Genomic DNA, 27,917 nt, shown 5'->3' on the forward strand with positions numbered 1-27,917 from the left:
TAATATACTATATCACTGACCTCCAGATAAGTAAGCATTTATTTTTTCTTTTTTTTTTTTAAGACTAGGTGGAGAGACAGAGAAAAGCAAATACACAATTATTCCAAGGATTTTTTTAAGGTAAAAATTAGAAATTACAGAGCCACACTTAATTTTTTTGAAAAAAAAAATTCCTGTCACACATTCCCTAATATTCTATAACAACGCCTAGTGGAAGTATTAGGAACTTAACATCGAAACTAATACAATAAGAAAAAAAAAAAGCCTCATAAAAATTCTATCACAGAAGGTAGAATTTTGCTTTTAAAGAGGACAGATGAGAAACATCTACAAGGCCTTTCACAGTAGTAATTTTCACCAAGAATTGGGCAAATCAGAATAGAAACACAGACAGGGAATTAACAGTAACAAGACAAAGCCAGCCTTGACTGCAAAGTGCACATCATACATTTGGGTTTGAAAAAATAGTTCCTTTGGGTGATGTTTTTATTGTTTTTTTTAGCTTTAATTTGATTCAACTTAATTAACAGACTACCTAAATTTCAGATATTTTCTGCTAGATGAACTACTGGGTTATAATTTTTGAAATAACTATCCAGCATTTTTCTTCAGTCATCTAAGAGAAAATGAGAATGTGATGTATTTAACTACTACATACTTTGCTTTTTAAAAAAACCCCACAAAATTTGTAAAGTAGAAGACACTGTAGCTATGTATTTCATGTCTACAATATTTAGAACATACAGGACATTTTAAAAAGGAATGTAAAATAAATCAGTACAAATTAATTATCTTGAAGTTTTATATAACTCTAGCTTTATAATATAATTTTTAAGGGAACAGATTTCAAGATCCACTAATTATTTTGTTATTGGGATCAAAAGTCCTTCAGGAATTCTCAGAATGGACTTGGGACAGCTGTAGGTAAATAGCACATGCTCAATGAACATCTTTCTTTTTCTTCAGCATTAAAGCAGCTTTGGCATCAAACCCTTGGATTTGAGGTTGAAAGTTATCAAAGTGTTTCTGAAACCCCCAGGTCAACTCACAAGAAGCCAGTGCAAAAACACCATGGACAAAGACACAGAAGCCTTAATTGCCCAAGATTCTATCAGACAAAGTACCACTGAAACATGAACATAATAAGAAAGTATAAAATACACAGGGAAACTCTCCATCATTGGTGAGAGTTAGACATAATAGGATGGTTAAAACCCCCAAGAACTTCAGATAACAGGAAATCTAAAGAGAATATAAAATAACTCTAAGGCAATTGAAAACACCAGCCATTATGAAATAGAAAAGAACAAGAAACTGAGAGAAATAGAATACTAAAGAGTAACTAATGGAGTACTTAAAGACAAATAATAAAATTACTGAAATTTAAAATTTAACAGACAGTTTTGTAACCACCAGGTCAGCAAAAATTAGAAAAGCTGACAATTGTAAGTGTTGGAAGAGTGAAGAATGGAAACTCATATACTCCAGGTTAGAAATACAAATAGGTACAACCACATGGAAACAAATTGATATTACCTAGTAAATGGAAGATGTTCATATTCATTCATCCCAAGAAATTCTGCAATTCTGCTCCTAATCAAATACCTTAGAGAAACCCTTGCCTTTCTACAATAAGATGTGTACAAGAATTTCTATAGAAGTATAATCAACAAGAGAACTGAAAAACTGTGGTGTATTTACACAACACAATACTATACAGTAAATAAAAAGGAATAAACAGATATCAATATGAATGGATATCAGGAAAAAACACTTTAGAGGAAAAAGTCAAGTTGTAAAACAAAGTATGGCTCCATTTTATAAAAAGTCAAAAATGTGTAAAACTAGTTACTCTACTATTTAGTCATAATTATGCAGAGACATTTTAAAAAATAAAATAATATTAAGTTCATGAAGAGATCAAACTTTGCCTGATTCCAAAATAAAAAATATACAAAAAATTATATTTCAAGGGAAAAATAAGTTTATTAAAGTATACGTAAATAAGTCTCATTTCCATTTTTTCTCTACCTGTACCCATCGTCTCTTGTAGCTGATCTTTTTTGGCATGATGGGGGTAGTTTCTAGTTTATGCTTCTGGTATCTTATACACAAAAGGCAGCATACTATATCTAACATTTTATTTATCTACTGTATCAATTAGGGCTCTCCAGAGAAACAGAACCAATAGGATACATAAAGTGGGGAGGCTAGAAATTCAGGAAAGAGTTGATGTTATATGCTTGAGTCTGAAACCTGCAGGGCAGGCCAGCAGGTTGGAAAACTCAAGCAGGAATTCTATGTTGCAGTCTGGAGGCAGAAGTCCTTCTCTGAGAAACCTGTGTTTTGCTCCAATGGCCTTCAACTGACTGGATGAGGCTCACCTGCATTGTGGAAAATAATCTGCTTTACTCAAGGTCAACTGACTATAAATGTTAATCATGTCTACAAAATGCTTTCACAGCAACATCTTGACTAGTATTTGACCAAACAAGTGGGTACCACAGCTTAGCCAAGATACCATATAAAATGAACTGTCTCATCTACCTACCTTCCTATCATTCTTACTTTTCCATTTGACAATATAGCTTGGAAATGTCTCCATATCTGTGGTCATGTAGGTCAGGTATTTTCCTTCATTTTTTTCAGATGGCAGCTTAACACTCCATTGTATAGATATATCATTTATTCAACCAGATGGGTCTGTTCTTTTGTTTCATAATTATGGTACAATGAAAAAATCTTGCACATATGTTGTTTCATATTTGTTCCAGCATATTTTAGGAATAGATTCCTAAAATTCATTTCTCAATTTGCCATTGAGAAAACACATAATTTCCTTGATGTCATCAAATTTCCCCTCCATAGGGGTCAGATCTATTAGCAATCTGCCCAGCAACATTTAAGAGAGGCTGTTTTGCCATAACCTCATCAAAAGCAAAACATTTAAAAAATTTTGTTTAACGTGGATTTTTTTCCCGTTGGAAAAGTAAGAATGGAATCTCAATGGGAAAATAAAAATCTTCCTCTAGAAAAGGGTGGGAAACTCTCAACTCCCAGTCCGTCCCAGGCCAAAGCTACCCCTTCCACTAAGGGAGGGTCAGGAAACTCAACCATTGGAGGAGGGGCAGGAAACTTGCTCTCAAACAATACTCTCTGATACAAGGCAGAATTTGGCAGCCCAGTGGGAGGAACAGGAACACTGAAAAAGTCCCAGCTCTGGGGCTCAAGTACATAGGACCTGAGACCAAGGCTGGAAAAGAGTAAGAACACCTCTTGCCCATCAAAAGACTCGCATTGGGTAATGATCAACATCCGTTTATCCCATTCAATAGGTGACGTTTTTCCAAGGATTGGGCCAGCTTCCCAAGAATAACATGGATCTCCAAATAGGAATCAGAAGCTTATGGCAATGGTGCATATGTTTACTAGGGGGACAACCACAAATATCCAATGTAGACTGATTTCCTAAGCAACCTTCTTCAAGTAGAAGAAGAAAAGAGGTTTGGCATTTCCTTTTGAGGGATCCAATTCTGTAAGTGGAGAGTCCTATACCTATACAGTAGCTTGTATTTTTACAGGTCTTTCGCTAGATGCCCAGCAAAGGGTGAGGATGGAGTGGGAAAGAGGAATAGGTGAAGGTACCCAGGATTTAACTTGGCAGGTAAGGCCTACCCTGTTGATTTGGTGGAATGGCAAAGATTTTTAAGAAGTGGCAGCCTTTGATTACCTTCTCACTATCTTGCTCTTCAAGTGCATAAACTGTGCTCCAATATCTGGTTATCACTGTATGCTCAAGTTATGTGTCAACAATTACATGTCTTAAAAATTGAGAAGCAACACCATCAGATGTGTTTGAGGGAAGAGTCTATTCTTTTGTTAGGATTTTAGTGACTCTTTCATCATTCCTTAGGAGCTGTCATAAATGGTCAGCAGGTTGACACTCAGTACACAGTGACAGAGTCACCCTCCCCCAGTGGGTCATCAAGTTTGGACAGTGAGTTCCCTACACAACCATGGTGAGCTGAACTTTATGGATGTTCTTTGGCGATGACCCAAAGACACATAGGATACCCAGATTCTTGAGTAAAATCAGGGAGAGGGAAGGTGCCTCAAAACTTAGCAGTTGGAAAGGTGGGTCTCAGAGTTGAATTCAATTTGATACAGAGAAATGAACTGATGTGGTATTTCTTATACTGAGGTATGTGGAATAAAATGTATACTCATTACACATAAATGAATTTCAACTATGTATTAGGGAATAATTCATCTAATATAAAACTGTAAGTTCTAATTTTCTCCAAACCTTATTTTTAAAAGAATTTTATTTGAACTATTAAATATATGTTTGATTTCAGCAGAAAAGATTAAAGCAGAAGAGGACAATTTGTCTCATATATGTCATGACAATTACATTTCCGACCTGGCCAAGCAGTTGTTCCACTTAGAGACGTGGAAGGACTTAATGATCTTTCAAAGGCCGCTGGAATACAAATAATAACATCTTTGCAAATACATTTCAGTGCAAGGTTTTTGCACCAAATGCTGAAGTTAGACAGAATTGATACCATCTTTTCAGTAGACATTATTCCACCAATGCTTTCTATCTAAGAGGTCCATTGGAGACTGTGATAGTTACACCAGTTTAAGGTATGCTAGAAAGAGAGAGAAATCCAATAACCCAACTGCCATGAGAAATTAATCTAAATGTTAATACTTCCACATCCCAGACTCCTCTGGGTCTGGGTTTGAAAGAATGGTAGCGAGGCAGAATGTTACCAGAGGAATTGCTAGACTGATAGCACCTGAGGAAACACTGTACAATATCTTTCATGACAGGGTGGAATCCAATTAGAACCTGGTCACACACGTAATGTCTTCCAAGTAAATCAATGCATGACCTTTCCCAATGCCTATACCCCGATTTCAACAGAAGGTAAGGAGGGTTTCATCCTAGGTGCTGCTAGGAACAGAACATTCCTTAGCTGTGTCTCTAAATGAGAGTCTGTTCATCCACAGGCACTGATTAGGAGCCAGTGACCTACTGAACCCTGAAACAGACACTAGAAGGTTATTATCAATGGAGTTTTGAGGCACCTTCATTCTCCCTAATTTTACTCAAGGATCAGGGTATCCTATGTGTCTCTGGGTCATGGCCAAAGAACATCTATGAAGTTATAATCAATGGAAATTTTTTAGGACACATTACCATTTACTAGTCACTCTCCCTCCCTCCTGCCTCCCTCTCCCTCTCTCTCTCCCTCTCTCTCTCTCTCACTCACACACACACACACACACACACACACACACACACACACACACACACCACAAAATTCTATTCTTGTACTTCAAGAAACTTATAATTTAGATTGTGGATGGCAGAGTGAGAACAGATGATGAATACCCCTAAAACAATTAAGGGAAAATATGCAACTCTAATTTTACATTTTTAACAACGTAAGTTAAATGCTTACTGCTCCAGGAATTTTGTTGATTGCTTTACATGTTAAAATAATTTAAAAATATATGTAAAACGGGTGTCCTGTGCAGGGCTAGGAGGCACTGAGGATTCAATGGTTAGCTTAAAAAATAACAGAGAGGGGGACCTTCAAGATGATGGAGAAGTAAGACGTGGGGATCACCTTCCTCCCCACAAATACATCAGAAATACATCTACATGTGGAACAACTCCTACAGAACAAATACTGAACGCTGGCAGAAGACCTCAGACTTCCCCAAAGGCAAGAAAATCCCCATGTACCTGGGTAGGGCAAAAGAAAAAAGAGAAAGAGAAACAGAAACAAAAGAATAGGGATGAGACCTGCACCTCTGGGAGGGAGCTGTGAAGGAGTAAACTTTCCACACACTAGGAAGCCCCTTCACTGGCAGAGACAGGGGTGGACAGGGGGAAGTTTCAGAGCCACAGCAGAGAGCACAGCAACAGGGGTACAGAGGGCAAAGCAGAGAGATTCCCGCACAGAGGATCAGTGCCTACCAGCACTCAACAACCTGAGACGCTTGTCTGCTCACCTGATGGGGCAGGTGGGGGCTGAGAACTGAGGCCTGGGTTCTGGAGCTCAGATCCCAGGGAGAGGACTGGGGTTGGCTGTGTGAAGGACAGACCAAAGGGGGCTAGTGCACCACGACTAGCCAGGAGGGAGTCAGGGAAAAAGTCTGGAACTGTATAAGAGGCAAGAGACCATTGTTTCAGGGTGTGTGAGGAGAGGGGATTCCTTCCCTGTGTGCCCACAGAAGGTAGAGCACCACCTAAGTGCACTCCAGAGACAGGCATGAGCTGTGGTTATCAGCTCGGGCTGCAGAGATGGGCATGAAACGCTAACGCTGCTGTTGCTGCCACCAAGAATCCTGTATGCAAGTACAGGTCACTACCCACAACCTCCCTGGGAGCCTGTGCAGCACACCACTGCCAGGGTCCTGAGATCCAGGAACAACTTCCCCAGGAAAACACAGGGTGCATCTCAGGCTGTTGCCATGTCACAATGGCCTCTTCTACCACAGGCATGCCCCGCATTCCAATTATGACTTTGTACTATCTTTCTCCCTGGCCTGAGTGAGCAAGAGAGCCCTAATCAGCCACTGCTTTAAACCCCTCTTGTCTGGGTGGGGAACAGATGCCTAAGGGTGACCTACACACAGAGGCGGGGCCAAATCCAAAGCTGAACCTGAGAAGCTGTGCAAAAAAAGAAGGAAGCGGAAATTTCACCATGTAGCCTCAGGATCAGTGGATTAAATCCCCACAATCAACTTGATGAACCCTGCATCTGTGGAATACCTGAATAGACAACAATCGTCCCAAAATTGAGGAGTGGACTTTGGGGAGCAACTGTAGACTAGGGGTTTGCTTTCTGCAATTGATTTGTTTCTGATTTTTATGTTTATCTTAGTTTAGTTTTTGGTGCTTGTTATCATTGGTGGATTTGTTTATTGGTTTGGTTGCTCTCTTTATTTTATTTTATTTTTTATTTTTCCTGCTTTTTCTTTTCTTCTGAGCTGTGTGGCTGACAGGGTCTTGGTGCTCTTGTGGGGTGTCAGGCTTGAGCCTCTGAGGTGGGAGGGCCGAGTCCAGGACACTGGACCACCAGAAACATCCCGGCCCCACATAATATCAGTCGGCAAGAGCTCTCCCAGAGATCTCTACCTTAACACTAAGGCCCAGCTCCACCAAACAACCAGCAAGCTCCAGTGCTGGATGCCCCATGCCAAACAACTAGCAAGAGAGGAACACAACACCACCCATTAGCAGGGAGACTGCCTAAAATCATACTAAGTTCACAGACACCCCCAAACACACCATCAGATGAAGCCCTGCTCACCAGAAAGAAAAGATGCTGCCCTACCCACCAGAACACAGGCACCAGTCCCCTCCACCAGGAAACCTACACAAGCCACTGAACAAACCACACCCACTGGGGACAGAAACCACAAATGTGCAGACTGAAAAAAGGGGACCCAAAACACGGTAAGTTAAACAAAATAAGAAGACAGAGAAATACACAGCAGATGAAGGAGCAAGGTAAAAACCCACCAGACCAAACATATGTAGAGGAAATAGGCAGTCTACCTGAAAAGGAGTTCAGAATAGTGATAGTAAAGATGATCAAAAATCTTGGAAACAGAATGGAGAAAATACAAGAAACGTTTAAAAAGGACCCAGAAGAACTAAAAAGCAAACAAACAATGATGAACAACACAATAAATGGAATTAAAATTCTCTAGAAGGAATCAATAGCAGAATAACTGAAGCAGAAGAACGGATAAGTGACCTAGAAGATAAAATAGTGGAAATAACTACCACAGATCAGAATAAAGAAAAAAGACTGAAAAGAATTGAGGACAGTCTCAGAGACCTCTGGGACAACATTAAATGCACCAACATTGGAATTATAGGGGTCCCAGAAGAACAGAAAAAGAAAGGGTCTGAGAAAATATTTGAAGAGATTATAGTTGAAAACTTCCCTAACATGGGAAAGGAAATAGTCAATCAAGTGCAGGAAGCACAGAGAGTCCCATACAGCATAAATCCAAGGAGAAAAACATCAAGACACACACACACACACACACATATATATATATATATATATATATATATATTTTTTTTTTTTTTTAAGTTTTTTGTTTCTTTTTTTTTTTTTTTTTTTTTTTTTTTGGTACGCAGGCCTCTCACTGTTGTGGCCTCTCCCGTTGCAGGGCACAGGTTCCAGACGTGCAGGCCCAGCAGCCGTGGCTCACGGGCCCAGCCGCTACACGGCATGTGGGATCTTCCTGGACCAGGGCACAAAACCATATCCCCTTCATCGGCAGGCAGACTCTCAACCACTGCACCACCAGGGAAGCCCCAAGAAACATATTAATCAAACTATCAAAAATTAAATACAAAGAAAAAATATTAAAATCAGCAAGGGAAAAACAGCAAATAGCATACAAGGGAATCCCCATAAGGTTAACAGCTGATCTTTCAGCAGAAACTCTGCAAGCCAGAGGGACTGGTAGGACATGCTTAAAGTGATGAAAGGGAAAAAGCTACAACCAAGATTACTCTACCCAGGAAGGATCTCATTCAGATCCAATGGAGAAATTAAAACTTTTACAGACAAAAAAAGCTAAGAGAATTCAGCACCACCAAACCAGCTTTACAACAAATGCTAATGGAAATTTTCTAGGCAGGAAACACAAGAGAAGTAAAAGACCTGCAATAACAAACCCCAAACAATTAAGAAAAGGGTAATAGGAACATACATAGCAATAAATACCTTAAATGTAAATGGATTAAACGCTCCCACCAAAGGACACAGACTGGCTGAATGGATACAAAAATAAGACCTGTATATATGCTGTCTACAAGAGAACCACTTCAGACCTAGGGACACATACAGACTGCAAGTGAGGGGATGGAAGATATTCCATGCAAATGGAAATCAAAAGAAAGCTGGAGTAGCAATACTGATATCAGATAAAATAGACTTTAAAATAAAGACCAGTAAAAGAGACAAAGAAGGACACTACATAATGATCAAGGGATCAATCCAAGAAGAAGATGTAACAATTGTAAATATTTATGCACCCAACATAGGAGCACCTCAATACAAAAGGCTAATGCTAACAGCCATAAAAGAGGAAATCAACAGTAACACAATAACAGTAGGGGACTTTAACACCCCACTTTCACCAATGGACAGATCTTCCAAAGTGAAAATAAATAAGGAAACACAAGCTTTAAAAGGCACAGTAGACCAGATAGACTTAATTGATATTTATAAGACATTCCATCCAAAACAATAGAATACACTTTTTCCTCAAGTGCTCATGGAACATTCTCCAAGACTGATCACATCTTGGGTCACAAATCAAGCCTCAGTAAATTTAAAAAAACTGAAATTGTATCAAGTATCTTTTCCAACCACAACACTATGAGACAAGTTATCAATTACAGGAAAAAAAACTGTATATGATACAAACACACTGAGGCTAAACAAAATGCTACTAAAGTGCCAAGAGATCACTGAAGAAATCAAAGAGGTAATGAAAAAGCATCTAGAAACAAATGACAATGAAAATACAACGACTCAAAACCTTTGGGACACAGCAAAAGCAGTTCTAGGAAGGAAGTTTGTAGCAATAAAATCCTACCTCAAGAAACAAGAAACATCTCAAACAACCAAAATTTACACCTAAAACAATTAGAGAAAGAAGAACAAAAAAACCCCAAAGTTAGCAGAAGGAAAGAAATCATAAAGATCAGATCAGAAGTAAATGAAAACGAAATGAAGGAAACAATAGCAAAGATCAATAAAACTAAAGGTCATTTCTTTGAGAAGATAAACAAAATTGATAAAACATTAGCCAGACTCATCAAGAAACAAAGGGTTAAAACTCAAATCAAGAGAATTAGAAATGAAAATGGAGGGCTTCCCTGGTGGTGCAGTGGTTGAGAATCCGCCTGCCGATGCAGGGGACACGTGTTCGTGCCCCGGTCTGGGAAGATCCCACATGCCGCGGAGCAGCTGGGCCCGTGAGCCATGGCCGCTGAGCCTGTGTGTCCGGAGCCTGTGCTCCACAACGGGAGAGGCCACAACAGTGAGGCCCGCATACCACAAAAAAAAAAAGAAATGAAAATGGAGAAGTAACAACTGACACTGCAGAAATACAAAGGATCATCAGAGATTACTACAGCAACTCTATGCCAATAAAATGGACAACCTGGAAGAAATGGACAAATTCTTAGAAAATTCTTACAACCTTCCAAGACTGAACCAGGAAGAAACAGAAAATATGATCAGACCAATCACAAGCACTGAAATAAATGTGATTAAAAATCTTCCAACAAACAACAGCCCAGGACCAGATGGCTTCACAGGTGAATTCTACCAAACATTTAGAGAAGAGCTAACACCTATCCCCTTCTCAAACTCTTCCAAAATATAGCAGAGGGAAGAACACTTCCAAACTCATTCTACGAGGCCACTACCACCCTGATACCAAAAGCAGACAAAGTCACACAAAAAAGAAAACTACAGGCCAATATCACTGATGAACATACATGCAAAACTCCTTACTGAAATACTAGCAAACAGAATCCAACAGCACATTAAAAGGATCATACACCATGATCAAGTGGGGTTTATCCCAGGAATGCAAGGATTCTTCAATATATGCAAATCAGTCAATGTGATACATCATATTAACAAATTGAAGGAGAAAAAACATATGATCATCTCAATAGATGCAGAAAAAGCTTTCAACAAAATTTAACACCAATTTATGATGAAAACTCTCCAGAAAGTAGGCATAGAGGGAACCTACCTCAATATAATAAAGGCCATATATGACAAACCCACAGCCAACATCATTTTCAATGTTGAAAAACTGAAAGCATTTCCTTAAGATCAGGAACAAGACAAGGGTGCCCACTCTCACCACTATTATTCAACATAGTTTTGGAAGTTTTAGCCAAAGCACTCAAAGAAGAAAAAGAAAAGAAAGGAATCCAAATTGGAAAAGTAAAGCTGTCAGTGCAGATGACATGATACTGTACGTAGAGAATCTTAAAGATTTCAGCAGAAAACTTCTAGAGCTAATCAATGAATTTGGTTAAGTAGCAGGATACAAAATTAATGCACAGAAATCTCTTGCATTCCTATACACTAATGATGAAAAATCTGAAAGAGAAGTTAAGGAAACACTCCCATTTACCACTGTAACAAAAAGAATAAACTACCTAGGAATAAACCTACCTAAGGAGACAAAAGACCTGTATTCAGAAAACTACAAGACACAGATGAAAGAAATTAAAGACAATACAAACAGAGAGAGAGAGAGAGATACAATTTTCTTGGATTGGAAGAATTAACATTGTGATAATGACTATACTACCCAAAGCAATCTATAGTTTCAATGCAATCCCTATCAAACTACCACTGGCATGTTTGACAGAACTAGAACAAAAAAATTCACAACTTGTATGGAACACAAAAGACCCTGAATAGCCAAAGCAATTTTGAGAAAAAAAGAAAAATGGAGCTGGAATAATCAGGCTCCCTGACATCAGACTATACTACAAAGCTACAGTAATCAACAGTAGCTGATTGTAGTATCAGTAGCTGTCTGTAGTATCATACAGACAGTATGGTAATGGAACAAAAACAGAAATATAGATCAAGGCAACAGGATAGAAAGCCCAGAGATAAACCCACACACATATGCTCACCTAATCTTTGACAAAGGAGGTAAGAATATACAATGGAAGGAAAGACAGGCTGTTCGACAAGTAGTGCTGTGAAAACTGGACAGCTACATGTAAAGAAATGAAATTAGAACACTCCCTAACACCATACACAAAAATAAACTCAAAATGGGTTAAAGACCTCAATGTAAGGCCAGACACTATAAAACAGAGGAAAACATAGGCAGAACACTCTATGACATAAATCACAGCCAGATCCTTTTTGACCCATGTCCTAGAGAAAGGGAAATAAAAATAACAATAAACAAATGGGATCTAAAGAAACTTAAAAGCTTTTGCACAACAAAGGAAACGATAAACAGGACAAAAAGACAACCTTCAGAATGGGAGAAAATATTTGCAAGTGAAGCAAATGACAAAGGATTAATCTCCAAAATATACAAGCAGCACATGCAGCTCAATATCAAAACAACAAACAACACAATCCAGAAATGAGTGGAAGACCTCTATAGACATTTCTCCAAAGAAGTTTTACAAATTGCCAACAAACACATGAAAGGATGCTCAACATCATTAATCATTAGAGAAATGCCAATCAACACCACAATGAGGTATCGCCTCACACCAGTCAGAATGGCCATCATCAAAAAATCTACAAACAATAAATGCTGGAGAGGGTGTGGAGAAAAGGGAACCCTTTTGCACTGTTGGTGGGAATGTAAATGATACACCCATTATGGAGAACAGTATGGAGGTTCCTTAAAAAACTAAAAATAGAACTACCATTTGACCCAGCAATCCCACTACTGGGTATATACCCAGAGAAAACCATAATTCAAAAACAGACATGTACCACAATGTTCATTGCAGCACTATTTACAATAGCCAGGACATGGAAACAACATAAGTGTCCACTGCCACATAAATGGATAAAGAAGTTGTAGCATATATATACAATGGAATATTACTCAGCCATAATAAGAAACAAAATTGAGTTTGTAGTGAGGTGAATGGACCTAGAGTCTGTCATACAGAGTGAAGTAACTCAGAAAGATAAAAACACATATATATGGAATCTAAAAAAAAAAAAAAATGGTCCTGATGAACCTAGGGGCAGGACAGGAATAAAGACGCAGGCGTAGAGAATGGACTTGAGGACACAGAGAGGGGGGAGGGTAAGCTGTGATGAAGTGGGAGAGTAACGTTGACATATATACACTACCAAATATAAATAGATAGCTAGCAGGAAGCAGCTATACAGCACAGGGAAATCAGCTCGGTGCTTTTTGACCACCTAGAGGGGTGGGATAAGGAGGGAGGGAGGGAGGTGATATGGGGATATATGTATACATATAGCTGATCCCCTTTGTTATACAGCAGAAACTAACACAACACTGTACAGCAGTTATACTCCAATAAAGATGTTTAAAAAAATAACAGACATTCTTGCTTTCCTGAAACGCACACTTTTGTTGGTAAGACAGATATTAATAAAATATAACCCTACCCATGCATGCATTAAAAAATTGGGATGAGTGCCCTTTAAAGAAAAGAGTTAGGTTGTATTTGAGCATGTAAAAAAGAAAACTGGCCCAATAGTAGATATCAGGAAAGCTTCCCTGAGTAGGTGACACTTGAGCTGAGATAAGGTTAAGTAGTACATTAATTCTCTCTTCCAACTTAATCCTCGCCACAACAGGATGAGATATTGTTACTGTTATTCCCTATTTCAACATTAGGGAAACTGAGACTTAGAGGTTAAAGAACCTTCCCTATAGTTCTCAGAGCTAATAAGCAGACGGATTCATACCCAGGATTCTCCAACTCCTGAGGTCACCTGCAATGCACATAGTGTGGCAGTGTTTCTCAAAGCCTGAGCCCTTTAACAGTCAACATCAATCTCACCTGGGAACTTGTTAGAACTACAAATTCTCCATTCCTACCACAGCCCTGCTGAATTATTTTGTAAATGGTTTAACTCCTTAAGATTGGCGTTTATGTTTGTGGTAAGAAATGATTTACTTGAACTACAAAATATTATACGAAATTGAATTTGCTCACTCTGGCTGCAGATTAACCCAACAGCCTATTACTCTGTAAAATTCACCAGACGAGCATGGACATAATACGCCACACCACATTCTGGGGAAGCAGGGTGGGAGGACTTTACTTTAAGTAAAGGGAATGTTAACTGATTATCCTCTCCAGCTATAGCAATGACTTTAAGTTGCCAATGGTAGATTTTGGTAGACTTGCTCAAACCAATGCAAAGCCTCATTTCTCTTCAACTCACTTTCCTCCCCTCTTTTCAAATTTGTGGGCAGCATCCTGATGATTCTCTTTGGAATTTTGTTGATCTTGGTCATTGTGGTTATCTTCTCAAGGTGCATTCTCCCTTCTCCTGCTCCCCCTTCCTTCAAGGTATCTAAGCCTCTCTCCTGTACCCTAGGATCTGTGAAAGAAGCCTACCCCACTCCTCCTTTAAGGGTAGGGCATGGGACTCGGGCATAAACTCATCAGGATCAATCAAAATCAGACCAATAAGAGGTGAGGCATGGTTTGCTGAAATTTTAAGGAAAGCAGCTTCCTTGTTCTTGGCAAAGCATCTGAAAGAGACCCTTTCTCTCACTGTACCTGAATGAGGAAGGCTGCTGTCCCAGGAACTGTTGGCAGCCTTATTTTGAGCACAGAAAAAGCTGGTATGAAATAGTGCTAAGGGGAGAGATGAAGTGATGTAGACAGGTCCTTGATGGTATCATTGAAATGCTGAATCCAACTAGCCCTAAAATTCACTTAATTTCTAGATTTGCCAGTTATTTAAGCCAATAAATCTCCTTTATTGTTTAAGTCAATGTGAACTAAGTTTTGTCTTATTTGTAGCCCTAATACATCCTAAATGATATTGATGATTCCATTAAGCAGGGCAACTTGGCAATGTTCAAAAGTCTCCAAAATGGATGTACCCTCTGAGCCAGCAGTTCCTAAGGAAATAGTTGAACAGCTATAAAGATTTATAAGCACAAGCCTCTTCGCAATATTCTTTAGACTATTCGAATACTTAAAATGACTTAAATTTCTAATGTGTGGCTAATCAAATAAACTGGAGTGCAATGATACTACTGAATACCATGCAGCCATGGAAACTGATAAAGAAGGTAGTGACACATACTTGGCAATAAAAGCTGTACCTCATATAGAAAGTAAAAACAAAAATACAGGTGATAGCATGTTTTATTAATACATTTTATTTTTTTAAAAAAACACAAAACAATAATGATCCTTGTGCCTTTTTGAATTCTAAGTATCGAGCTTTGCATACATTATTGCACAGCTTTTCAGTCCTGACTGCATCACAGTCATCTAGAGAACACTTGAGAAAAAGCAGGACAACCCAAGGCAGCACAATGAAGTCCAGCTCTCTGGGGAAATGGGGTGCATGTTATCCTTGGGACAACACTCTTAGTATTATTTGTAGAGTAGTTGTATTCCTTGCACAGTTGAGGAAATCTTAGAAAATTTAAGTGACTGGGTTCCTGTAACACAGAAGAACCCAAATTCTACTCAGGCCACCTTAGAAAATGATGATCTTCATGATGATATTGAAACATCTTTTAGTGAATGAGGGTGATTATATGAGGAATTTGGGTTCCACAAAAAAGGACCGGAAGACACACAGAAGTGTTATGTCTCTGGGTGGTGAGATTATGTCTCTGGGTGGTGAAATTACAAATAATTTAGATTTTCTTTCTTGCAGGTTGAAAATGTCATTTTTAATACTCAGGATGCCTTTGTACTATAAATATACTTACGGGTATAGGTATGTATGCATATATTTACATGTACATGTAAATGTGCATATATATACACATACATACATGCCATGGCAGGGTCACTGCTGTGTCACCATCATTTCACTGCTCTTCTAAACCTATGCTCCATCTATTACTAGCTCATCCATAGAACTGCTGTCTAGAATATCACCCCATCTTCTCCTGAGAGAATTATGTTGCTTCTGAATATCATTTCCCCCATCCACAGTTTCTCAAAACATTAGCTTTGAGTTGCAAGGTAATATTTCCATTTGTATTGAAAATAACCATCAAAAAGCATGTAGCACAATTATTAGAGAAATGCAAATCAAAACTACAATGAGGTACCACCTCACACTGATCAAAATGGCCATCATTAAAAAATCCACAAATAACAAATGGCAGAGAGGTTGTGGAGAAAAAGGAACCCTCCTACACTGTTGGTGGGAATGTAGATTGGTGCAGCCACTATGGAAAACAGTATGGAGGTTCCTCAAAAAACTAAAAATAGAGTTGCCATATGATCCAGCAATCCTACTCTTGGGCACATATCTGGAGAAAACCTTAACTCACAAAGATACATGCACCCCCATGTTCAAAGCAGCACTATTCACAACAGCCAAGACATGGAAACAACCTAAATGTCCACTGACAGAGGAATGGATAAAGATGATGTGGTATACATACACAGTGGAAAATTACTCAGCCATCAAAAAGAATGACATAATACCATTTGCAGCAACATGGATGGACCTAGAGATTACCATACTAAGTGAAGTCAAGTCAGACAGGGAAAGACAAATATGATATCACTGATATGTGGAATCTAAAATATGACACAAACGAACTTATCTAGGAAACAGAAACATACTCACAGCCATAGAGAACAGACTTGTGGTTGCCAAGGGGGAGGGGTGTTGGGGGAGGGATACTTTGGGAGTTTGGGATTAGCAGATGTAAACTGTTATATGTAGAATAGATAATCAAGGTCCTACTGTGTAGCACAGGGAACTATATTCAATATCCTTGGATAAACTATAATGAAAAAGAATATATATATAACTGAATCACTGCTGTACAGTACAAATTAACACAGCATTGTAAATCAATTACACTTCAATGAAATAAATTTTTTAAAAAAACAAGCAGCACAAGACTACTACAGTTTACCAAAGAACTAAAGTTGGTAACAAAAAAACCGATCACATGTGAATCAGAGGCTAGCTCCTAAATCTAAAACACACCCATTTGAAAGTTAACCATATAGTCAAATAAATTATTTTCATATTATTTAAAACAACTGAAAGTTGTTTCACTGAACTTTTTACAAACTTGATTCAGCAAAATCATGTTCTATGTTAACATAACTTCAGACAAGTTTTCCCCTCTGATTTCATCCTAGTTTCTTAAGGAAATACAGAATGTGCTTTCTCAAGGTGATGAACACCTCATTCAAAATAGGAATTCACTATTTTCAACTTTCTGACACTATATTTTTCAGAATGCTTGCTCTGATGGTCAGTCCTACCAGATATGTTTCCCTTAAAAATTTCCCCATGGAGGATAAAATAAGCTACAAGGATATATTGTATACCACAGGGAATATAGCCAATATTTTAAAATAACTATAAATGGAGTAAAACAGTTAAAAATTGTGAATTGCTATATTGTACACTTGTAACTTACATAATATTGTATGTCAACTATACTTCAGTAAAAACAAATTTTCCCCTGTATATTATTCAAGAAGTCCATTGCTTATAAATACAGACCCGTGGACCTATAAGGCCCACTGCCTTCCCTCAGCAGAAGCTGCTGTCCTAAATGAACCCTCCTGGCAGCCTGCCCTGCTCCCACCCACCAGGCTCCACACCCCCCTGCTTCAACAGAGAAGCTCCATCTTCTGTGCAATGTTTCTTTTGAAGAAAAGTTATGTGAGTAAAAACGTTTGAAAACAGCTCATCAGAACCAACTCCTTTATTTATCAGATGAGGAAAAAGTAGCTCACAGTGTCACAGCTCATGGAGTACAGCTTCCTGCATGGCGAAGAACACCAGGCCCCAGGCCCCCTGACACTCAATCCAGGACAGTGAGTGTATTCGTTTCCATTGCTGCCGTAACAAATTACCACAACCTTAGTGGTTTTAAAACACCACAAGTTTACTATCTTACAGTTCTGGAGGTCAGAAGTCTGACATGGGTCTCACAAGGCTGTGTTCTTTCCTGAAGGCTCTAGGGGAGAATGTCTTCTTGCTTTTCTCAGCTTCTAGAGGCTGTCTGCCTTCCTCAGTTTGCGGTTCCTTCCTCCAACTTCACTAGAAGCCAGTGACATTGGGTCCAGTCCTGTTCATGCTGCTGTCTCTCTGGTTCTCTCTTCTATAGTCTTATCTCCCTCTGACCACAGCCAGGAAAGGTTTTCCACTTTTGAAAACTCATGTGATTAGATCGGGCTCACCTAGATAATCCAGAATAATCTTCCCATCGTAAGGTCCTTAATTTAATCACATCTGCACAATCCCTTTTGCCATGTAAAGGGACATTCATAGGTTATGGGAATTAAGATGTTGACATCTTTGGGGAGCCATTATTCTGCCTACTACAGTGAGTATCAATACTATTTTCTGTCCTAGCAGGACTGACAGACACAGCATACTCTTTAACACCAACTTGCCAAGGCAATGATTCCCAAGCATAGAAATGCACACCCCTAGAGAAATCCATAAGGATGGGGGTAGAGATGAAAGAGGAAAACCATTTTTCAAAGGTTTTGGGGGTTTGGTTTGGTTATTTTTTTTACATCACAGATGCCCTCTATTTCACACAGAGTACAAACTCAACACAGTGATTATACCAACATTCCTTTTTGTATATTCTCATAGAGTTTAAATTATATGCAAGAGGCACTTTACTGGTATGGGGTATATACCTAAAGCAAGAAAGAGAGATTAGGAGTATTTCTCTTTAAAAAACTCTCATGTAGATTTTAATGTGACAGCTCAGCAAGTTAGAATTTCAGGTTGCACACTATCACACATAATTTATTTCAGACCCGTCTCATGCAAAATGTGAACGTTATTGCCAAGACAACACATGTCCTTAAAGGCTGAGTAACAGGACAAAATTTTTTGGAAAACAAACTGGTAACTCAAGTTCCTGAGGGCAAAAATGTCGAGTCGCTTAGTCAAATAGTCCTTTTGCACTAGCAAGTTGCTCAAAGCAATGTCACAGCCCCAAATCAAGGGGTCTGGTAATTCCTAACTGAAGGTGAAAATCCTTCAGGAGCTCTGGTATCTCTGCTGTCTACATGCACTCCACACAGATCTTGGCTGTGCTGACCACACTGACAGAGATGTGACATTTATCCTCAAAGCTTCCCTTCCTTTTCCTACCTTCAAATTTCTAGTTCTTTCACTCTCAGTCTTCCTTTTAAAGGTTATTGAGTATCCTTCAATCACAGAAAATGATGTCATTCCCACTCTTCAGTCAAACACAAGGAGGTTTAGAGAATGTGAGATTATGCTTCAAACGATAACATCAAACATTCATGACATTTCTGGAGAACCCCAGAGGACTTTTCATTTAACAAACATACACTGAGGACCTACTATTTAGTTAATTTCTGGGCAGTAGGTCTTAATCTGGGTTACACCATAGAATCACCAGGCACATTTTTAAAAGAATACATTGATGCCTGTGTTCTACCTCTAAGAGTCTGATAAAATTGTCTGGGATATGACCTGGGTGGCTCATTAAGAAAGCAAATCCCATGGCTGCTGTACACATCCCCTCCTTCCTCATGAAATGATTTTCTAGCAGAGGGAAGTGGGCCCCAAAAATAAGAATATTAATAAATACCTCAGGTCTGTGGTAGTGGTTCTCAGAATACACCCTGAGTATAAAAGTGATGGGTGACAAAGAATTTTAGGACAGCAGAGAAGGGATGAACTAGAAGGTATGCTCATTTGAGACATGGAATCTTTGAGGGACGATTACAGGGTAAAAACAAAGATAAAAACATAAAGCCTAGACTTTACAGAATGAACTAAAAGTAAACTGTTTTCTGCTGAACTAAAAGTAAACAGCAAACCTGGAACCCAAACCCAGAGATTCTAACTTCTATACTGTTTCTCTCCATACTGAAAGCAGCCTTAAATGTTGATGGTAACTCTTGCACCCTGCCTAGAAGACAGTAATTCTAAAATGATATCAGTAACTTCAAGCTTTGCCATGACTTAGTAAAGATCATTTTCTAAGCCAGGCCCTTTCCAGACTGGTTTGTTCCTTATAGACCCTGCAGCTGAAATGTGGACCCCCTCTCATTAGAAGTCACTGAATGTACAGTCTCTGCATTCTGTACTTCTTCATGAATAGATAAAGGGAAAATAGCTAACGAGTTGCATAGTTGGGGCTTCCTATAAGAGTTCTGATTAAAAAGTGTGTATGTTATTTTTAAGGCATTGTGGGTATTTAAAGCATTGCAGAAATTGCTATTTGAAGCAAACGTGAAAGAACAAAAAGTCAAAGAAAAGTTGACTCCAGTCTTTCAACTTGATTAAAACTCAGCTTAACTCTTAAATTTATTCCCCAGGCTAAATAGAACCAGGCTAATTTTAACATCAGAGCCTGAAGTCTTTAATACGGTATACTATCTCTAGCTTTCTTTTTATTCCTGGGCACAATTTCTGAGAGGCAAACTGCTTGTTCCCAGCACATCATAAAGGACAGAAAAGATCATGACCTTTGCTCTCATCTTCATTTGTGAAGCATTAAGCTAAATTACTCATTGGCTGTATCCAATACACCTGTAAAAGGAGTTTAGTTACAAAGAAATCTTCGCTTACTTTGCATCTGATCTTTATAAATCATCTTTCAGTCTTACTATGCTATTTCCTCTTTTCCTAAAGGAAAGACAAAAAAGGAAGCCACTTGCCTAAGGGGTGACCTACTTGTCAGTTCAATGTTCCCTAGATTAACTTAGTAGTTATAAACGTAGAGTAGCTCTTCACATGCCTTTGACTTGGCCACTTAATGAGACTTCAGTTCAATAAATCTTTCCAGGGCTCAGGGACTGTTCCACTGTTATCTTGCCCAAACCTGCATCTAGGTTCTTGAGAGGATTTATCATTTTTCTCTTATTAGCACAGCACACTCCCCCAAAATAGTGTTTTTATCTAAAGATACAGGTACATAGCCTAGGAGTCAAACAGTACCGTAAACAAGAATAAAAATTTAGATGTCTTCTGCTTGATTCTGCCAAACTGTAGATTCCCACTCCCCAGATTCAGTGACTGCCTCAGTGACTTACTACCCAAGCAAAACCAGCTCTTGAGCACTCATGATGAGCTAGAGAGAAGAGGTATTTTAAATTACTCCATCAAATGAGCGTGAGGGGACTCTGGGAAAGTTTTCTTAAAGAGGCATATTTGCCAATAATGATGATTCCCACAGGGAAGAATTAAAACTTTTTGAAGACAGTCAGGCCAATATCTGGTAACCCTGCTTCTAAAATTTCCTCCACAGTATTGCAACCACCCACCTGCTCTCCTAAGCCCACTTCTGCAAACAGCTTCTGCTGAACAGCCACCATGCATACACCTCTTGGGATGGTGGTTTGCAGGTAGTGAAATTGACAGCAGCAAATTCATCCTTGTGTTTATTCATTAACTGCACTCTCTCACAGATGAGAAAGAGTAAGAGCCCTTCTCCTCTCTCCTATAACTAAAGAGTGGGAAAGTCTATTCTTTTGCTCTTTCCCTCCCAAGCATAGGGATAGGAGAGAGCACAAATAATGTGAATTTCCATCAGTCATTTATGTGCCTTTGCTGACCACAGTGTGGTCCTTCTTGGAATACAGACACAACGATATTCTCTCCAACTTTCATATATTGACAGGAACATATAGATTTGTGGGAATATTTCCAATTCATGTTTCATCATGCATTCAGGTCAGTCTTTCCACCTTTATCAGCTCGCTTTATTGTTTTCTGAATAATCTTCTGTGTGGGTGTATGAATTATTACTTCCCGAGTATCCATCCTCAGGATATCCCCCTCTGTTGTCCTGTCCTTCCTTCTCACACACTGTTTAACTTCCTTGCCTGTTTCATTCTCAGCCACCTCAGCCTCTTCGTCCTTTGGAAACTGCTGGCCCCAGTGCTAGGTCCCTATCTCTGTTTTTCTCTCTCCAGGTCTCCCTTGAACATTCTCTGAAGCTTTGGTCCCCAACGCCCTCAGGCTATGCCACACAGATGGCTGGGTTTTCTGCCAACACAGAAGAGAAACCTATTGGCTTCAACTATTTATTTGTTCAAAAATGAAAATAATTTCCCACGGAGACAGCAAGAACCTGATTCCCTTCACATCATGAAGCTGGATGAGTCTCTCTCCTCTGAACCCAAACACAAGATAGCTTTTCACTCAGAAATCTCAGACCAAGCTCCTTGGTAATTCCTTCCCTCTGAGACAGGAGGGAAAGGGGCAGGACACAACCACTAGATAAATGAAGAAGGGGCACAGCTGTTAGGATATGCTAAAAACCGGCTGGAATCAGCTGAAACCAAGATGGCACAGAGAACAGTGTGGTCATTGACCTTTAGTTGATTATACCTTCATTGTAATACTAAAATCGCTCTCCCTTACACCGTGACAGATAGTTCCAAGGTGGACCATAAAAGGCCAAAAAGTGGGTAGTGGCCCAATTCCTGAGAATCTCCACCTTCCCTGAAACAGGAAGAATATTCCTCCTACTCATGAGCATATGAAATTACTCAGCCCATAGAAACAAATGACCCCATGCCCTGGGGCTGCTCCCACTTTCTGAGATGGTGGGCATTTTGCCTATGGAGTGTGTATCTCTCTAAACAAACTTACTTTCACTTTACTTAGACTTGTTCTTGAATTCTTTTCTGCAGGAAACCAAGGACCCTCACTTGGTGGTCAGTCCCAGGGACTTGCGAGCATCCTAGGATGTGATATGTCCCTCTCCAGAAACGCCTCTATCACGGGCAAAATACATGGGCATCTTATAAATTCAAGTGCTTGCAATACATAGGGGAATTAGGTAAGAATCACCTCCATTGTGGAGAAATCAGAACAGTCACAGAGTTGGATATCACATAAATCTTGTTTGTATTTTCATCAGTTTCTACTCAATTGAAAAGCAGCCATCGGAACTTACAGCATCTATGATGTCCCCAGTTAACCCCTCCCACTCCCTCAGTCCTCTGTGGACCGTAAGCCTTAGCCTGAGTCCAAGCTTCAATGGAATGCAAAATCCTCCTGCCAGGGGGACCTGGGGGCAACGTATCAGCTTCTGCCTGAATGACCTAGAGATACAGCTTGTTTTCAAAACTCACTTAACAAGCTTTCAGGCATCTACTTCAAGGGAAGGAAGGCACCATCAAAGACACAAAATAAAAGCCCTTGGATCATCCAAGCTTGCCTCTCCCTTCCCAGTCTCCCCACACTTACACCAGACATCCCTAATCAATTAAAACTTCATCATGTGCCAGCACAAGGCAAAACCATTCCAACTCCTGCAAGGCTCCTGACTATTCAAACAGGAATGTAAGACTCTACAGGCCCTATTGAGACCTTAACTGCCAGAAACCGATGGAAACAAGCCCAAGCTAATGCTAGGCTCTACACAGCTGCTCCCTTGGGTCCAGGTTCATCCATGCTGCCCGTGACTCTGGAGCAAAGAGACATGAGTCCAGGGAGGTCAGACTCAGACATACCCCAAAAGCCTCACTCTCAGTGAAGTCTCAGGCAGGCAGTGGCCGCAGTCAGCTCCATCCTCACTGGCGGCAGTGGCCCTTCTGCTCTAGACCTGACTAGCTCTCCAAATGAAGGACTCACAAATACTAGCATTTCTGAAATTTTGTTCAGGTACCAAGCCTTCTCACTGAAGATTCATTCTGCTCCCAGAGTCCTTCAGTCTTCCCTTCACCCACCTGCCCAAAGGTGGTTGGGTTACCTTTGCAAAACCTGTCTATCAGCAAGCCCAGAACAGGACGGACCAGTACTTACCCCCAAACCAGGAGAGGAGATGCCAACCTCCGAGTCAGAGAGAGATCCCATCCTCTTTGTGAGCTCTCCAAGCCACTCTACTATAAAGGGAGAAGCCTGCGGTGAGTTTCCCATAAGTTACAGCAGGTGTGAGGACAGAGGATTGCTTCAGAGAAACACCTGCACACAGAGGGGAAGAATAGGCGATTGTAGGGCTGGTTTTCAAAGCCCTACTGTGTATGAAAATCACCTAGGAATGGTTAAAATGCATAGTTCTAGGCTTCGGTCACAAAGATTCTGTTCAATGATAAACACCTTGGGTATTCCTAGTGCATATAAATTGCCAGCACCAAAGAGGCAAGTCTAGAACGATGATTAACCCAAGAGGACAGAACTTTCTACTTTATGGGAGGTTTCTGTTCCCGGGGAAAGAGTAGATTTGGCCTCTGGCTGAGTTGATGATAATAACAATAATAAAGTTACCTTTTACAGAGTGCTTGCCTTTGGCCAGGTACTATGTGGGGTGTTTGAATATGCACTATTTAGTTAATCTTCACCAAGAGATGGTAATGTCATCCCTATTTTATAAAAGAGGCCAAGATTGGCTGCTACGTGCCAGAGGTTACACAGGTGTATGTAATTAAAACTAAGTGAGACGTAGTCTGACTCGAGTCCTTGATTTCTGTTAATAGTAACCCTCCTATCCTTGTACTGTCCTTCTGTGTTACTGAAAACACTGAAACATGTCATGATCACCCCATGTCATTGCCAACAGCTGCTTCCCCTAAACTCTGTGCTTCTCGTAGAGAGGTCCGGACCCTTTGGTATGGCTGCCTGGGATCACAGCCTCTGGAGAGAGCTGTAGAGGATGATGGTGGCAAATACTGAGTCCTCACTCCCTGTTAGTGAGATTCTAAGAGCCCTACATGAGTAACTCATTTTATCTTGACTACAGCCCTATTAGCAACATTATGTAGATTAGGAAACACTAAGGTCCAAAGAAACTTAAAAGTTCTGAGAGACTGATTATCCAACTGGACAAGGCAGGACCATATGTAAAAACAGAACTCTCACCCACAACCTGCAACCACTTGCCCAGGAAACCAACTGCCTTATCAATAATAAGCAGCCCAGGAAGCCAGCCTGCTGTAAGTCAGACTTGTAAGAAGTCTGATTGCTATCTTCAGTAACAATTCAAGACACTAAACAATAACTTTTATAACAGTCCGCTCCAAATGGCCAGGCATTGACTAATAACTGACAGTTTCCCTAAATTTTGTCCCTGCTTCCAACTTAGGACCAACCAGAAAAAGCCAAATATGCTCCCCTAACCAATCACATAGATGCCCCACTTCTATTTAGCCAACAGACTCCAATCAGGGCACACTTGAAGCCTTCCCCCTTTTCCCCACTTCTCTGCCTGACTTTCAGTCTCAGTGAAAGCACATGTGACAGTGGCTGATTCCCTTGCCATAGCAAGAATAAATAGTCTTTTCTTGTTCTCATTTGGTTTATCTTTGTTTATTTCCACAGTTGCTTAAGATGACACAGCATCTGAGTAGCAGAGCTGGCATTCAAATCAGGGCATTTGGACCCCAGAGCTCACCCTCTTAACTCTAGTTCGACAATGCAGAGCTTGCTCAGAGCCTTCAGATTCACTCCCAAACCACAGCTGCTTCTTCTAAGCCTTTGAAGATGGTCAGCCCCTCAGACTACCCCACCATCCCATCACAGTTATCTGGCCCAAGGTTTCTCAGTATTGGTACCATTAACACTTTAGATCTAATAGGCCTCTATTGTGAGGGGCTATCCTATGCATTGTAACTTGTTTAGCAGCATCACTGGCCTCTACCTACTTAGGTGTCAGCAGTACCTTCCCAGTTATGACAACCAAAAATATCTCTCGATATTGCCCTGGGTGTGTGGGTGAGGAGAGTGGAAAGTAAAATCTCCCCCAAATGGGAACCACTGATCTAGAACACTGCTTCTAAAACTTTTAACGTGTAACAAAATCACTTGACGATCTTGTTAAAATTCAGATTGATTCAGGACATCTGGGGTGGTGCCTGAGAGTCTGTATTTTTAATTGCTTCTTGATGAGGCCAATGTTGCTAGTCTGAGAACTGTACTTTAGAAGCAAAAATCTAGACTGGGGTGTTTTCTTTAAAGTGTAGGTTGTGTAGACCCAATCCAGGAGATGCTGATTCAAAACACCTGGGCTGGGGCTCGGGCATCTGTATTCTAACAAACTTCTATGGTGTTTCTTATGCACAATAAAATGTGATACAACCTTGGTCTTATTTTGGTAACCTCAGGCCTGGGACTCAAGATTTCAGACATTCTGAGATCAGTTTGGAATTCTCTGGGAATACCATCCTAAACGCGGTCCACGGCTGTGATCAAAGATACTGCACTAGCAGTGATGTGTGTTTGGCTCTCTGCCCCAAGGAAAGACTCCTTAGCTTTTTCTGGGGGGCCCATGCCACAGGGCCTACGGGATCTTAGTTCCCTGACTAGGGATCGAACCTGGGCCCCCTGCAGTAGAAGCATGAAGTCCTAACCACTAAACTGCCAGGGAATTCCCAAGACCTCTTACCTTGAGATAACTAGAAGGAAAGCCCAAAGAAGGTCAGCACCTTAGGGTTCTGTGAGTGTAGACGAGAGAAACTGACTCTGGCTACCAGAAGCAGATATGGGATATCCTCTGGGGGTAGGGAGGCTTCACAGAAGCTGCAGAACCAGGATCAAGAAAGGGATGGAGGGACTTCCCTGGTGGCACAGTCATTAAGAATCCACCTGCCAATGCAGGGGACATGGGTTTGAGCCCTGGTCCAGGAAGATCCCACATGCCACAGAGCAACTAAGCCCGTGCACCACAACTACTGAGCCTGTGAACCTCAACTACTGAGCCCATGTGCTACAACTACTGAAGCCCACATGCCTAGAGCCCGTGCTCTACAACAAAGAGTAGCCCCCACTTGCCACAACTAGAGAAAGCCCACAAGCAGCAACGAAGACCAAATGCAGCCAAAAATAAAATAAATAAATAAAATTAAAAAAAAAAAAAAAAAGAAGGGGACAGAAAGGAAGCTCCAGAAGATCCACATAGCAAGGCCTAGAAAAGAAGAGTCTCCTAAAATGAATAAACTCCCAGTATTTCTTCTCTCCTAAAGTCACTTGGATCAGATTTAAGGGAGAGATGCATAGAGAGAGAGGAACACACACACACACACACACACACACACACACACACACTCACACCAGAGAAAAGGATTTGCCTAGTTACGTATTGCTTATAGATTGGTTATAACTTATTTGAAATCTTTTTATGAGTATGGAGAGTCCCTATCAGAAGGATTAATACAATGATTTACTGCATTAAGATCTTTGAGTTGAAGTTGTGTTTCTTCACATGCAATGCAATAATCTAATAGGGATGAGGGCAGGCAAAAGGAAGAGATGATCATAGAGAGACATAGAAAACCTAACTTTCTCTCCAGTTAACTTGATTCTCGAATAGGAATGCACCTTAAATCCTCACTGCATACAGGGAAAGTCAGGAGGGAATTACCATTTATAAACTAACCCCTGTGTTACATATTCTATTTACATTATCTAATTTGACCTCAGAACACCCTATGAAGTAGGTGTTGTTGCCTTCATTCTTCAGAGTAGGAAACCAAAGTCCAAAGAGTGTAAGTAACCCTTCTAAGTCGCATGGCTAGTAAGACTGACATCAGAGTGTCCTCCTTGTTTTCTCTCCCTCCTTTGTCTACCACATTCATTAAATTAGCCATCTGCCATTTTATCCCTAATTATGCCTCCAATGACTATAAATGCTCCATAGTCCTAGCCACTGCCACATTTTACCTGGATTATTCTGATTGCCACCTTACTTGTGTTCAGGCTTCCAGTTTTGTTCTCAAGCAATCAATCTACTGTTCACGGAGCCACTGGAGCCAAAGTGCAAAATGATCACGTTACTCGATTCCTACTCTCCCTCCAGTAACCTCGCTTCATTCTTAAAACACTTCAACACCTTCCTATTGCCCTTGATATAAACTTAAACTGCTTATGTGTATTACAATGCTAAGATCTGACTTCTGACTACATTTCTAGCTTCACTTCTCCCAATTCCTTCCTCCTTTCTCTCTCCCCTCCCTGCCCCTGCACGCTTTGTTCACATCAGAATTAATTCCTTTTATTTCTTTCATCAATTCCATATTGTCTCTCTCATGTCATTCCCTCTGCTTGAAATGCTTTTCCCTCTTGGTTCACTCCTCTCTTGGGTAATTTGACTTATTGCCCCAAGATATCACTTCCTCAGGGAAGCCTGTAGTCCCTCATGCTTTATGTTTCCACAGCACCCTAAACTTTCCTCATCATGATGTTTAAAACGTC

Source organism: Kogia breviceps, chromosome 4 (assembly GCF_026419965.1).
Source record: "Kogia breviceps isolate mKogBre1 chromosome 4, mKogBre1 haplotype 1, whole genome shotgun sequence".
NCBI classification, from domain to species: Eukaryota; Metazoa; Chordata; class Mammalia; order Artiodactyla; family Physeteridae; genus Kogia; species Kogia breviceps.